Source organism: Medicago truncatula, chromosome 6 (assembly GCF_003473485.1).
Source record: "Medicago truncatula cultivar Jemalong A17 chromosome 6, MtrunA17r5.0-ANR, whole genome shotgun sequence".
NCBI lineage: Eukaryota > Viridiplantae > Streptophyta > Magnoliopsida > Fabales > Fabaceae > Medicago > Medicago truncatula.
The window spans coordinates 1,253,446-1,265,463 of NC_053047.1; positions in this window are offsets into that span (position 1 = coordinate 1,253,446).

A 12,018-nucleotide genomic window follows, 5' to 3' on the forward strand; every position below is an offset into this window, starting at 1 on the left:
AGTCAAGGTCTGCTTTTTTTTTATGTACAAACATTCTTTGAATTTTTTACGCACAAATTAAAAATACATATTGCATTATTCTTTATTTCATGTGCATATTTGTGTTAGGATACATATTGCATCACCATTTGGAAAGCAACTAAATTCAATCTTAACCAATTTGGATAATATTACGAGAGTTTCACCAAATGTTCGAAGACATCATTGTCAAATGGTGCTAGCTATAGATGCACATGCGGGAGCGATGCTTAATTTCCATTTGTTTCAACAATGTTAATTGGTCAACGGGGTTCATATAATGCACATGAATGCATTTATCTAGCCTTTTTAGGAAGATAAATTAGAAGTCATGATACATTTTCTTTAGCTTAAAATCAGTTATGCTACCTTTATTTTATAAATTATATGTAACTATATTCGCATTATCCATGTTAATATGCATTAGACTAATATTGTTGTTATTTCCCTGTTTAGCATTTCCCAAACGAGGTGTCAAGAACAATTCTAAAAGGAAAGCGCAAAACAATCACTCTCATTAGTTTCAATTGTTTTCATCCTAAAAATTATGTCAATTCCTAATCTCATAAACTGATTATATGATCTCTAAATCAGCTCATACATATTTTATGATGAATCACAATGTTCCGTTGTTTTAACATCTTTTCTTTCGAAGAATTTTTTTTATGCCGTGATTATCTAAGGTTATTATTTTACCTTAGATAAACATTAAATGTAAAAGTCTGGAGGGAAAAATTAGGTTAAAATTAGAGCTGACATTTTGCATAAATTAAATCTAGGGTTAATATAGTAAAGTCACGCGAAAAAATACGTTAAATCTAGGGTTAATATTGCGTCACGGGTTAACAATTAGAAATAAGAGATGACATTTTGCATAAATTAAATCTAGGGTTAATGTAGTAAAGTCACACGAAAAAATTAGGTTAAATCTAGGGTTAATATTGCGTCTCGGGTTAACATTTAGAAATAAGAGATGTCATTTTGCATAAATTAAATCTAAGGTTAATATAATTTGTTTAGTAAATTTAAAGAGAAAAATTAGGAGCGATTTGTTTATTTTAATTTCCCTAACAATTAACGTTAACATTTTATTTAAATTAAACAGGATTAATTAAATAGGGTTAATACAGTAAAATTAAGCAAAGAAGTTAGGTTAAATCTAGGACAAAATTTTGAGTTCGGGTTAACTTTAAGAAATAAAATAGGTTAAGTATAGCAAGAGGGATTAACATTTATAAGTAAGAGATTATGTTAAGTATAGCGAGACGGGTTAACGGTTATTCCTTTCCAAAAAAACAACATATAATTGGGAACATCATTTTATTTTACTTTAGATAAACATTAAATGCAAAAGTGTGGAGGGAAAAATTAGGTTAAAATTAGAGATGACATTTTGCATAAATTAAATCTAAGGTTAATATAGTAAAGTCACGCGAAAAAATATGTTAAATCTAGGGTTAATATTGCATCAAGGATTAACATTTAGAAATAAGAGATGACATTTTGCATAAATTAAATCTAGGGTAGGGATGGCAATTGGACCCAGACTCGATGGATACCCGCAAAAAATACCCACAATGGGTAGGGTAAAACCCCGCTTTCATGGATATGGGCACGGGTAGGGTAATTACCCGCAAATTTTAATGGGTATGGACACGGGTAAGGGTACTATACTACCCAGCCCCGCAACCCGCATGTACATATTTATATAATAAATACTTTATTTATTTTTGGTGTACAATTATTTAATTTATTTAGCTATTTAAGTCTAAACCTAAACCTAAAATCTAAGCTATTTAAGTTTAAACCTAAATACTACGATTATTTGAATGTTTTTATTTTAATTTTTGAGGGATATTTTGGATGTTTTTTTATTTGGCTAAATACTACAATTCGTATTATTTTATTAGTTGATTTAAATAATTTTGGATCATAGTTTTATTTCAATTGTGATATTTTTTATTGTCTTTTCATAGAGAAAGTGCGGGTAATGGGTGGGGGTATGAGCACTTAAGTGCCCATAGGGTATGGGGAAGGGCATTAAAGTTGTTGTCCACAAGGGTACGGGCTCGGGTACGGACATTTTTTACAAATGAGGGTATGGGGATGGATACTATAGTACCCTATCCATTGGGTACCCATTGCCATCCCTAATCTAGGGTTAATATAGTAAAGTCACATGAAAAAATTAGGTTAAATCTAAGGTTAAATATTGCGTCACGGGTTAACAGTTAAAAATAAGAGATAATATTTTGCATAAATTAAATCTAGGGTTAATATAATTTTTTTTAATAAAATTAAGGAGATAAATTAGGAGCGATTTGTTTATTTTGATTTCCCTAACAATTAACGTTAACATTTTGATTAAATTAAATAGGGTTAATACTGTAAAATTAAGCAAAGAAGTTAGGTTAAATCTAGGGCAAAATTTTGCGTTCGGGTTAACTTTAAGGAATAAGAGATTACAATAGTTGTTATATTATTTTTTATGTAGTGTTTTAGGCTCTGTGTTGTAAAATTTTAGTTTACGCAGTTTTGATTTTCACATTGATAAAGGACAACAATTTTCCATAATTTATAAGATTTCTCATTCGGAACTAAATTTTTAAAAAAATACGTTATTCAATCCATGCGAAGCACGGGTTTGTAACTAGTGTATCTTAGAAATGAATGGTGAACTACAGTGATGTCCTACTCATTAAGGGGACATCTATCAAGCCAAAAATGCTCTAACAAATTTAGTTGGGGGTGTAGATAGAAAAAGTTTTTCAAGTTGAGATTGAGTGACTTTGAGCATGTTTGTCCCTTCTTATTTTCTACTTATTTTTTACTTATAAAGAGAAGTAGGGCCAAACACAATTTTAAAAAAGCTCTTATCAAAAGAAGTCTCTTAATTGTATAGAAGAAAATCATGTAAAAGAGACTTTTCAAATAAGTTGTAGAAACGAACTTTACAACAACTTACACGGAGGTTAGGCAACAGTGATTCACCAATCGATTCCTTTGGAGAGGGAAAGTTACAATGACTTTCTTTTGTTTTTTTTTTTGGTACAATAGAGGGCAAAGCCCAAGAGAAAAGAAACTACGAAATTAACCGGACATTCCTAGGCATGCAAGCCCCGGAAATATCATCAAACATGAGCTTTCGAAGCTCAATAGGAGGAGTCTCCAAAATAATCAAATTCAAATGATTCACAGAAATGCTAAAATTAGCAAGCCAATCGGCACTTCTATTTCCTTCACGCCAATGCCAATCCATTCTCAGCAGCTTCCTGATACGATGAACTAAAATAGGCACATTCCCATTAAACTTGAACTCGTCAGAAATCATGTCGATCAATATCTTCGAGTCACTTTCCACAATAAGATGATCAAAATGCTCCCTCCAAGCCATCTCTATACCCAAATACAACCCCCACATCTCAGCATGTAAGGCATCACAAGCTCCAATCTTCTTAGTGTAGCCTTTAATCCATTTACCATATGCGTCACGAAAAATACCACCACAATCGGAAATATGACCCATATCCTTGCAGGCACCGTCGCTGTTGAGCTTGATCCAACCTTCCTGAGGTCGTTTCCATCCTATGTAGATAGTGTCTGTAACCTTAGGCCCTCTATGAAAGAGCTCCAGGTTGTAGTCTTCAATATCTCTAACAAATGTTTGGTTAGTATATTTGGATTATTCGGCCTTTGGAAATCCGCTTCAAAGATAGTCTTGTTCCTCCATTTCCACAAATACCAACACGTAGTCATAAAGGTGGTCTGCCATCTAGATGTGCTTGTCCCAACCATTTTTCTCTTAAGGTCATTGGAAAACCAATCCCTACAATCAAAGGAAAAGAAGTTAGTTATAAAGTCGGAAGGAACAATATGAAGCCATACATGAGTTGCATGAATGCAATCACGAAGCACATGAAGGACAGTTTCATCATCATTTCCACAACATGGGCAAGTAGGAGAAATCCCAACACCCCATCTACTTCTTCGCAAATTAGTAAGGATTCGCCCATGAATAGCCAACCAAATAAAAGTTTGAACGCGATGTGGGCCGTGCCACTTCCAAAGAATTTTCCAGTCACCCTCCACCGTTGGACAATTTTGATGCTGCAGAGAATAAGCATTTTGAACTGTGAACTGGTGGGTATTGGTTCCACTCCACCCAATAGTATCAGGACCATCCTCATCTGTAGGAGCCGGGAGAGCAAGAACCCTACTAACAGTGTAATCTGGCAATGACTTTCTTTATATCCTCTGAAAAGTCACTTAATTGGTCAAGCATTTGGAGTTAGTTTACTTAGTTTTTCTATTTGGAAAAATATTTTCAAACTGAAATTAGAAAAGCATATCAAACCAAGTTGTTGATCAACTTTGCTTAAGATCAAAGTGGCAAAACTCCATTTTATTTAATCTTCTTTTCTATGATTTTCTCTATTTTGATTCTATCAAAATCTGCAATATAGTATTAGAGAGAATAATAATTATTCCGCAACATTCTTTATCAAAATTTTCTTTAAAAAATTTCATTGAAGTCTCGTTGATATTCCAATTTTTTTTCAAGATTCTTATTGAGTCCAATTTCTTACCCAATTTTTCTTCGTCATTGTACTCAGTGCCATTCTCATCGCACTTATCTTATATACCCTCTAATCTCGATCCGTCATTTTCTCTCAAGACTGTCAAAGGGTCATGTGACAAATTTAACCATCATGAAAACAAGAACTCCAAAGAACAAGGTCAGTTCCTTATAATTGAGGTGAAATTTTTAATGAAGATTTCCAATTAATTAATTCTTTCCTTGTTGTCTTGGTTCGTCGAGTCCTTTCCTTGTTGAAATTTTTCGACATTTCTTTTATGTATTTCCGAAGCTTGAAGTGTTGTTGTTTACACCTTAATGTTTGCGGGTACTATTATAGATGCAAAAGTTAGTGTTGTTTACACCTTGAAGTGTTGAAGTTAGTTAAATTATTGAAGAGTTTTTTTTTTTTTTTTTTTACATTAAATTATTTAAGAGTTAGTTAGTTGGTCTAATTGACTATATAAATCTTAGTCTTGATGTAACAATTCTCTCATAATCAATATTATTTCTATTTTACTTTTCTATACTTTTATCTCAGTTATGAGTTCTATAAAAATTGTAATAGTATATTTTTTTTGTCTTAATATAATAGTCACTTTAAAATAAGAATGCAACATTTATTTTTTTTCACTATTATACCCTTATTTATTCAATTTATCCAACTTAACTTCTTAACTAACTAAAATTATTATACCCTTATTTATTCAATTTATCCAACTTAACTTCTTCACTAACTAAAATTAATAAGAATATTTTAGTAAATAATATTAATTTTACTATTTAAATCAACACAATTAATCATTTCTTTAAAACTCGTGCACAACTCTTAAACGTTTGTTATTTTGTCCTTGTGAGCTTAACTCAGTTGATCTAGACAATACACATAATATATGTAAGAAAAAAAAATGTATGTTATTTTGAGATTGAGAGAGTATAAAATGAAGTTATTACATGCCTATGTTATATTTTTAAGTCCCACATCGGCTGATGTGATGAGTAAAGTATGCCGGTAATGTTATAAAATGAGATCACTTCTTTCCTCATTAATCATGGTGGTATCGGGGTCTATTTGGTAAGCCTACTAAATGAGTTTATAGTTTATAAACTTGTTTTGATAAAAAAAATCTGTTTGATAACACTTTTTCATCAAGAGCTTATATTTTATTTCACAAGTTTATAAGCTATTTTTTAGAAGTTATTTCAAGTAGCGTTTGAGCTTATAGTCTTTCACTATTTACATTTTTTTTTTGTGATTATTTCAATATTTAATGTCACCTTTTTTTTTTTTTTTGCGAAATGAGACATTAATTTTGTGTAATAATATCAAAATTGTGGAGAATAAGAACATGGACAATAATTTTCTCCAACAAAAAAAATGAGAACGTCACTATATATATATATATATATATATATATATATATATATATATATATATTTTTGTACAAACTATATTTTATTTATTGTTACATTTAAACTTTTTTACACTTTATATTTAATTTTTTTAGGCAAATGAAAAAAATATAAATTAATATTTAGGAGTTAAAAATTAATTTAATAATAATATTAAATTAACAATTTTTAATTATTAAATACTTTAAATATTAATTGATATAAACTTTATTATGAATTAAAAATGTCCTTTTATATAATTTTACATCTATCAGCTATTGAACCGCTAATTTTACCAAACATTTCAAGTAGCTTATCAGCTATCAGCCATCAGTTATAAGTCATCAGCTATAAGCTATTAGCTATCAGCCATCATCTATAAACTATCAAGTAGCTTATAAGCTATCCACTATTTTTGTCTATTCAAGTCCTACATCATCTGATGCAACGAGTAGAGTAAGCCGGTAAGGTTATACAATGAATGGACTTCGTGAATCAATCATGATGCATAAGTCAAAGAATTTCAACTGAATTAGTTGAATTTGTTCAATGCAGCCTAGATGAGATGTTCATATCTTGAAAATTTTAATGGTTTTCTCTAAATTCTAATATGCAATTGCTAAATTAGTGTCTTGTTTTTAATGTTTGGAGAGGTTTTGTCCCATCGGGCAAAAACTTCTTTGATTGATCTTAAAAAAACAACTTCTTTTATTGATTGAATATTATTATTATTAAATGCATGTAAGATATTTCTATATTTTTAATTGAACATATGAAATCAAATAATTTGTTGATTATCTCATGAGAAATATATAAAAATAAATAAATTGTCAGAGAGAACACTGGAATACAAGTAACTTTAAGATGAGTTAAGGTAGCAATTGGTTATAGACATTTTTGCTTTAGAAAATGTATCTTAGAAATGGATGGTGAAGTGATTGTATTTGGGACTGAAAGGAAACAAGACCTACATTGATGTGCAACTCATTAAAGGGACATTAATTTCACATAAGTCCTACAGGTGTGAAACATCATACAGACATGTTGGTAAAGTATCTTTCAGCTAATTTTTACAAGCTATTCAGGATAACTTATGATAAGCACTTAATTAAGCTAATTATCCAAACAGTGGTTAAATGTATGGATTTTGTTTTGCAATGAAGTGGTGTTTTCTTATCAGAAAGTTTCAACTGCTTTCAAATCAACCAAAGGAGAGAATCATCCAACAGTTGCTTCAGTTTTTGTAAGGTTAGCTGATTTATACAACAAAATAAGTAAGTTCAGGGAATCAAAAACTTATTGTTAAAACGCACTTGAATCACCCTATCTAGACAATAGACATGATCAATAACATAAGACCACATGAACAATTGCATAAGACCACACCTGCCAGAATCCAAATACACGATATCATCATATGCATGCTGGGACTTGGGAAGGAGCCCAAATACTCTACCAAATGAATCAGAAGTATTCAAAAACATTGAAAGAGACCAACCTGTTGAAATAGAAGTGGGAAAACATTCTCAAAACTTCAAGGCGTCGAAATTAACCAGAACAACCAAAGAAACTCGAAAAACAATACTAAGATCAAGATTGAAAATATAAACCAATCCAACGGGTCATTCTTGAAGAGATCAGTTTGGAGTTGCAACAAATCTAAAGTTTCTCAGGATCGCCAAAATATGATATCATTCTTTCTTCTTCTTAACCTAATGGACATTATATTCTAGCTTCTATTCATAAAAAGAATTATGAAAGGTTATGCATTTTTTTGTCAATGTATTTAGAAATTTCGTATTTTTTTCATGTTGAAATTTTTTGGCATTTCTTTTCTGTATTTTCCAAACTTGAAGGGTTGTTTGCATGCGGGCACTACTAGAGATGTAAAAAGTTAGTCAGATACTCTCTCCGTTCCAAATTGTAATTAGGGTTAATAGTGTTTTACCCTCCTGTAATATAGGTTATTTCCGGTTTTACCCCCTGTAAAAGATTTTTTTTGGATTTCGTCCTTGTAATTTGATGATTTTTGGTTTTGGACCTTCATGAATTTTGACAGTACAAAATCGAAGATATGATAGGGGGTAAACCGAAATTTGCTCAAATTAACAGGGGGGTAAACCGAAATTTTCTCAAAATACAAGGGGGTAAACCTAAATTTGCTCAAATTACAGGGAGTGAAATTTTCCATGAAGGTCCAAAACCAAAAAATCTTCAAATTACAAGGATGAAATTCAAAAAAAATATTTTACAGGGGGGAAAACCGGAAATGACCTATATTACAGGGGGGGTAAAGCACTATTAACCCTTGTAATTAATATTGTGTGGGAAAGATATATTATGAGTTGTTTTATAAAATTATCCTCAATAAATAATATGAGAAAGATAAATGAAGGAATTGAAAGAAGAGATAGTAATAAATAGTTAAAGATATAATAGAAAAAGTAACATTAATTTTTCATTGGTATTTTAAAGCGACATATAATTTGGGACAAATATTTCTTCTAAAGTGACATACAATTTAGGACGGAGGGAGTATCAGTGAAATTAATTAGGAATTAGTTGGTTTAATTTAATGTACTACTCAATGTGACATTTGACAATACTCTCATAGTCAATACTCTCAATTATGAATTCTTTCAAAAATTGTACTCCCTCCGTCTTAAATTGTATGTCACTTTAGAAAAAATATTTGTTTCAAATTGTATGTCACTTTACAATATCAATAAAACATTAATGTTATTTTTCCGATTATATCCTTAAGTATTTATTACTCTTTCTTCCTTCAATTCTTTCATTTATCTTTCTCATATCATTTATTAAGGATAATTTTGTAAAACAACTCATAACATCTCTTTCCCACACAATATTAATTACATTTCTTAATATGTGTAAAATGCCCAAAACGTTATACAATTTGGGACGGATGGAGTAATGATTAAGCATGTCATATGCTTGGATAAAATAACTTAAAATCACCATTAAGAAGCTTAAGTAAAAAAAAAAGTGGGGATGAGTAAAGTAAAAGGATAAGGATACATTAAGAATATTAGTTATGTAAGAGAAGAAAGACCAAGTGAGTCTTAAGTTGTTGGAAGGAGTCCCACATCGAGAAACCTAGAAAACAAGTTGGGTGGACATAAGATATTAAAGAGGCAGCAAGGGTAATGTTTAGTATCATATTAATCGACTGGAATATTTCTAGATTGAAGAGTATTACAGAAAGTTCTCATTCTAACACTTTCTATTTGATGAAATGAAATTAATGTAGGTCTCCTTCGGATCTATATTGATTTTATCAACAAAAAGAAAAGGGATTGAAGGTGTTTGAAAGAGAGACTTTCCAATACAGTGTAAAAATTGATCGCCGAAGATTTTTTTTTTTTTTTTTCTTTTAGCACTAAGCATGAGAAGGTTTTAAATCTCGGCCGCGATCGTGTTAAAGTTGTCGTGAATTTGGCTATTATGCGTGTTATGTTACAAATTATGGTCATCATAATAAATCATTTATTAATTCTATCATATAATATATAATAACTTAAATTGAACTATTATTTTATATTTTATAAGATGTTTGAAATAAATATATATAATAATTACAACACTATACAACATTAAAATAGGCGATGAAAGTATTATGAGATACTATTGACTCATCACAATCTCTCGTTATCTATTTTTCCTTAGGAACGGTGTTGTGCTTTTCGCTTCCGTAATGGTGTGTCGCATTCGTAACGGAGTTTTAAGGTTGTATCGGCTTTTTGTCAAGGTTGTAACGGACATTTCGGTTGATTTTTCATCTCACCTTAAAAACAGATAAAAACGGTATCGGTGACTACCTATATCTTTTTGTTGCGGCTGTTTTCGTGGTAACAAACCCGTATTTAAAACCTTGAGCATGAGGTTAAATAATTTGTTGAATTCTTATTTAGCTAGCACTAAGCATGAGACTTTTCATTCAAGTCTCATTGATCTATTCCTATTTAATTTCTACTTTCTATTGAATTCTTGAGTTTCTTTCAAGATCCTTATTGAGTCCGATTTCTCACCCAATTTTTCTTCGTCATTGTACTCAGTGCCATTCTCATCGCACCTATCTTATATACCCTCTAATCTCGATCCGTCATTTTCTCTCAAGATTGTCAAAGGGTCATGTAACAAATTTAACCATCATGAATATACAATAGCTCCAAAGAACAAGGTCAGTTCCTTATAATTAAGGTGAAATTTTTAATTAAGATTTCCCATTAATTCCTTACTTATTGTCTTTTTTGTGGGGTCCTTTACCATCCAAGATTAGCAACATTACATTAAATTTCATATACGGAAAACTCCATCGTCATTGTTGCGAATTCGATAAAAATCACACCAATAACAACTTGATGTGTGGATCAAGAGATAATCAAGCAACCAAAATAAAGTGTATGAAACAATTAAATACAAAGCCAAAAGTATAAAACAACGGCGAGAAGAACACAATGAAGAGAAGAACACAAAAGAATTTGTTGACCCAGTTCGGTCCAAATTGACCTAGTCTGGGGGAGAGAGCAGCCATCCGTTCCACTATATGATGAGTAACGTTACAAAAGAGAAATCAATGGGTTACAAGAATAAGTCTCCCGCCTAATTCTACCCAAAGTCCCAGCCTCTTCCAATAACCAAGAGAGTCAATCCTAATAGTGTTTCCCAAGGTGAATCAACCCTCAAACCCTAGTGTTTGTTCCAAAGAGACAAACTCTATACAAACCCTAGTTTTGTTGTTGCCTTTCTAAACCCTTGTTTCAACCCTCTCTATCTCAAAGTTTGCTATGATACAAGGTCTATATTTATAGTGAAAGTAATCCCTTAAAAAACTGAAACAAATCTTCAATAAAAATACGTTTTATTTTTATCTTCAATCGCACCATCGTGGCACAATTTTTCCAGTGATTGCTCTAGAATTTTGCTTCAACAATCGTGGCACGAAGCTTCTCCATCGTGGCACGATTCTCCAGAATTCTGATTTTAAGTTAACTCTCACAATCATTCTTCACTAGAAGTCTTGTTTTCAATGGATGTGTCTGTAATCTCAAAAGACTGATCTTTCTTGAAGAGACCAGTTTGGAGTTTCAACAAATCATTTAATTTGTTGAACTTCACAAGATCACCTAAATATGGTGATATTATTCTTTCTTCTTCTTAACCTAATTGACATTCTAGCTTCTATTCATAAATAAAATGGATGGTTAAGCAAAATTCATTCTTTTTGCCTAATTGACATTCTAACTGTTATCCATAAACGATCTTCGTCAATGGAGGACTTAGTTACACATCTTCAGTGTTTGATTCTTGTTTTCCAATCTAGAAGAAATTCAAAGTGAAAATTTCTCTTGATTTTGTTATTGATTTGAGAACTTAAACAAGCATTGAATGTATAGTGAATTTTGATTCTTTTCTTAAGTGTTTCGTTCTTGTTATCCTATTTAGAGCATGTTTGGATTGATTTATTTGAGTTTATCTATTGACATAAACATCAGTGATTAAGAGATTGCACGAATTCGTGCAATGAACTAAGTTTTCAAAACGAGTTCACATTTGCGTAAAGCTATAACTGTGAATTTCACCCCAAAGCTGCCAAGAATTGTGAAGACGAATGAATCACAACAAAAGAGAAGAGAAGATCATTGACAAAATCCATGTGGAGTGGAACAAATCTTGCTCTTCCCATTCAGTACATGCAGGATTGTCACTTCTTGCTTCGTGATATGCTTTATTGAGAAAAACTAGAGGAATCTACATGATTTCACCATTATTCATTCCACGAAGCACACCTTCCACTTGTTTCCATTGGAGTTATTTTGTATTATCAAGTTTAACAGGAAACACTTGCTTGAACGTTTTTGATGCCGCAGCAGTTACACGTTGAGCCTCGGTTGGAGAAGATGAAAGAGTAGGTTGAAGAGCAGACACAATTCAAGGATCAAAGGAGAAGCTCTTAGATAAACCAACAGTGATGAAGAAGAGAAAGCTTGAAAAAATGAGGAGAGAGCTTA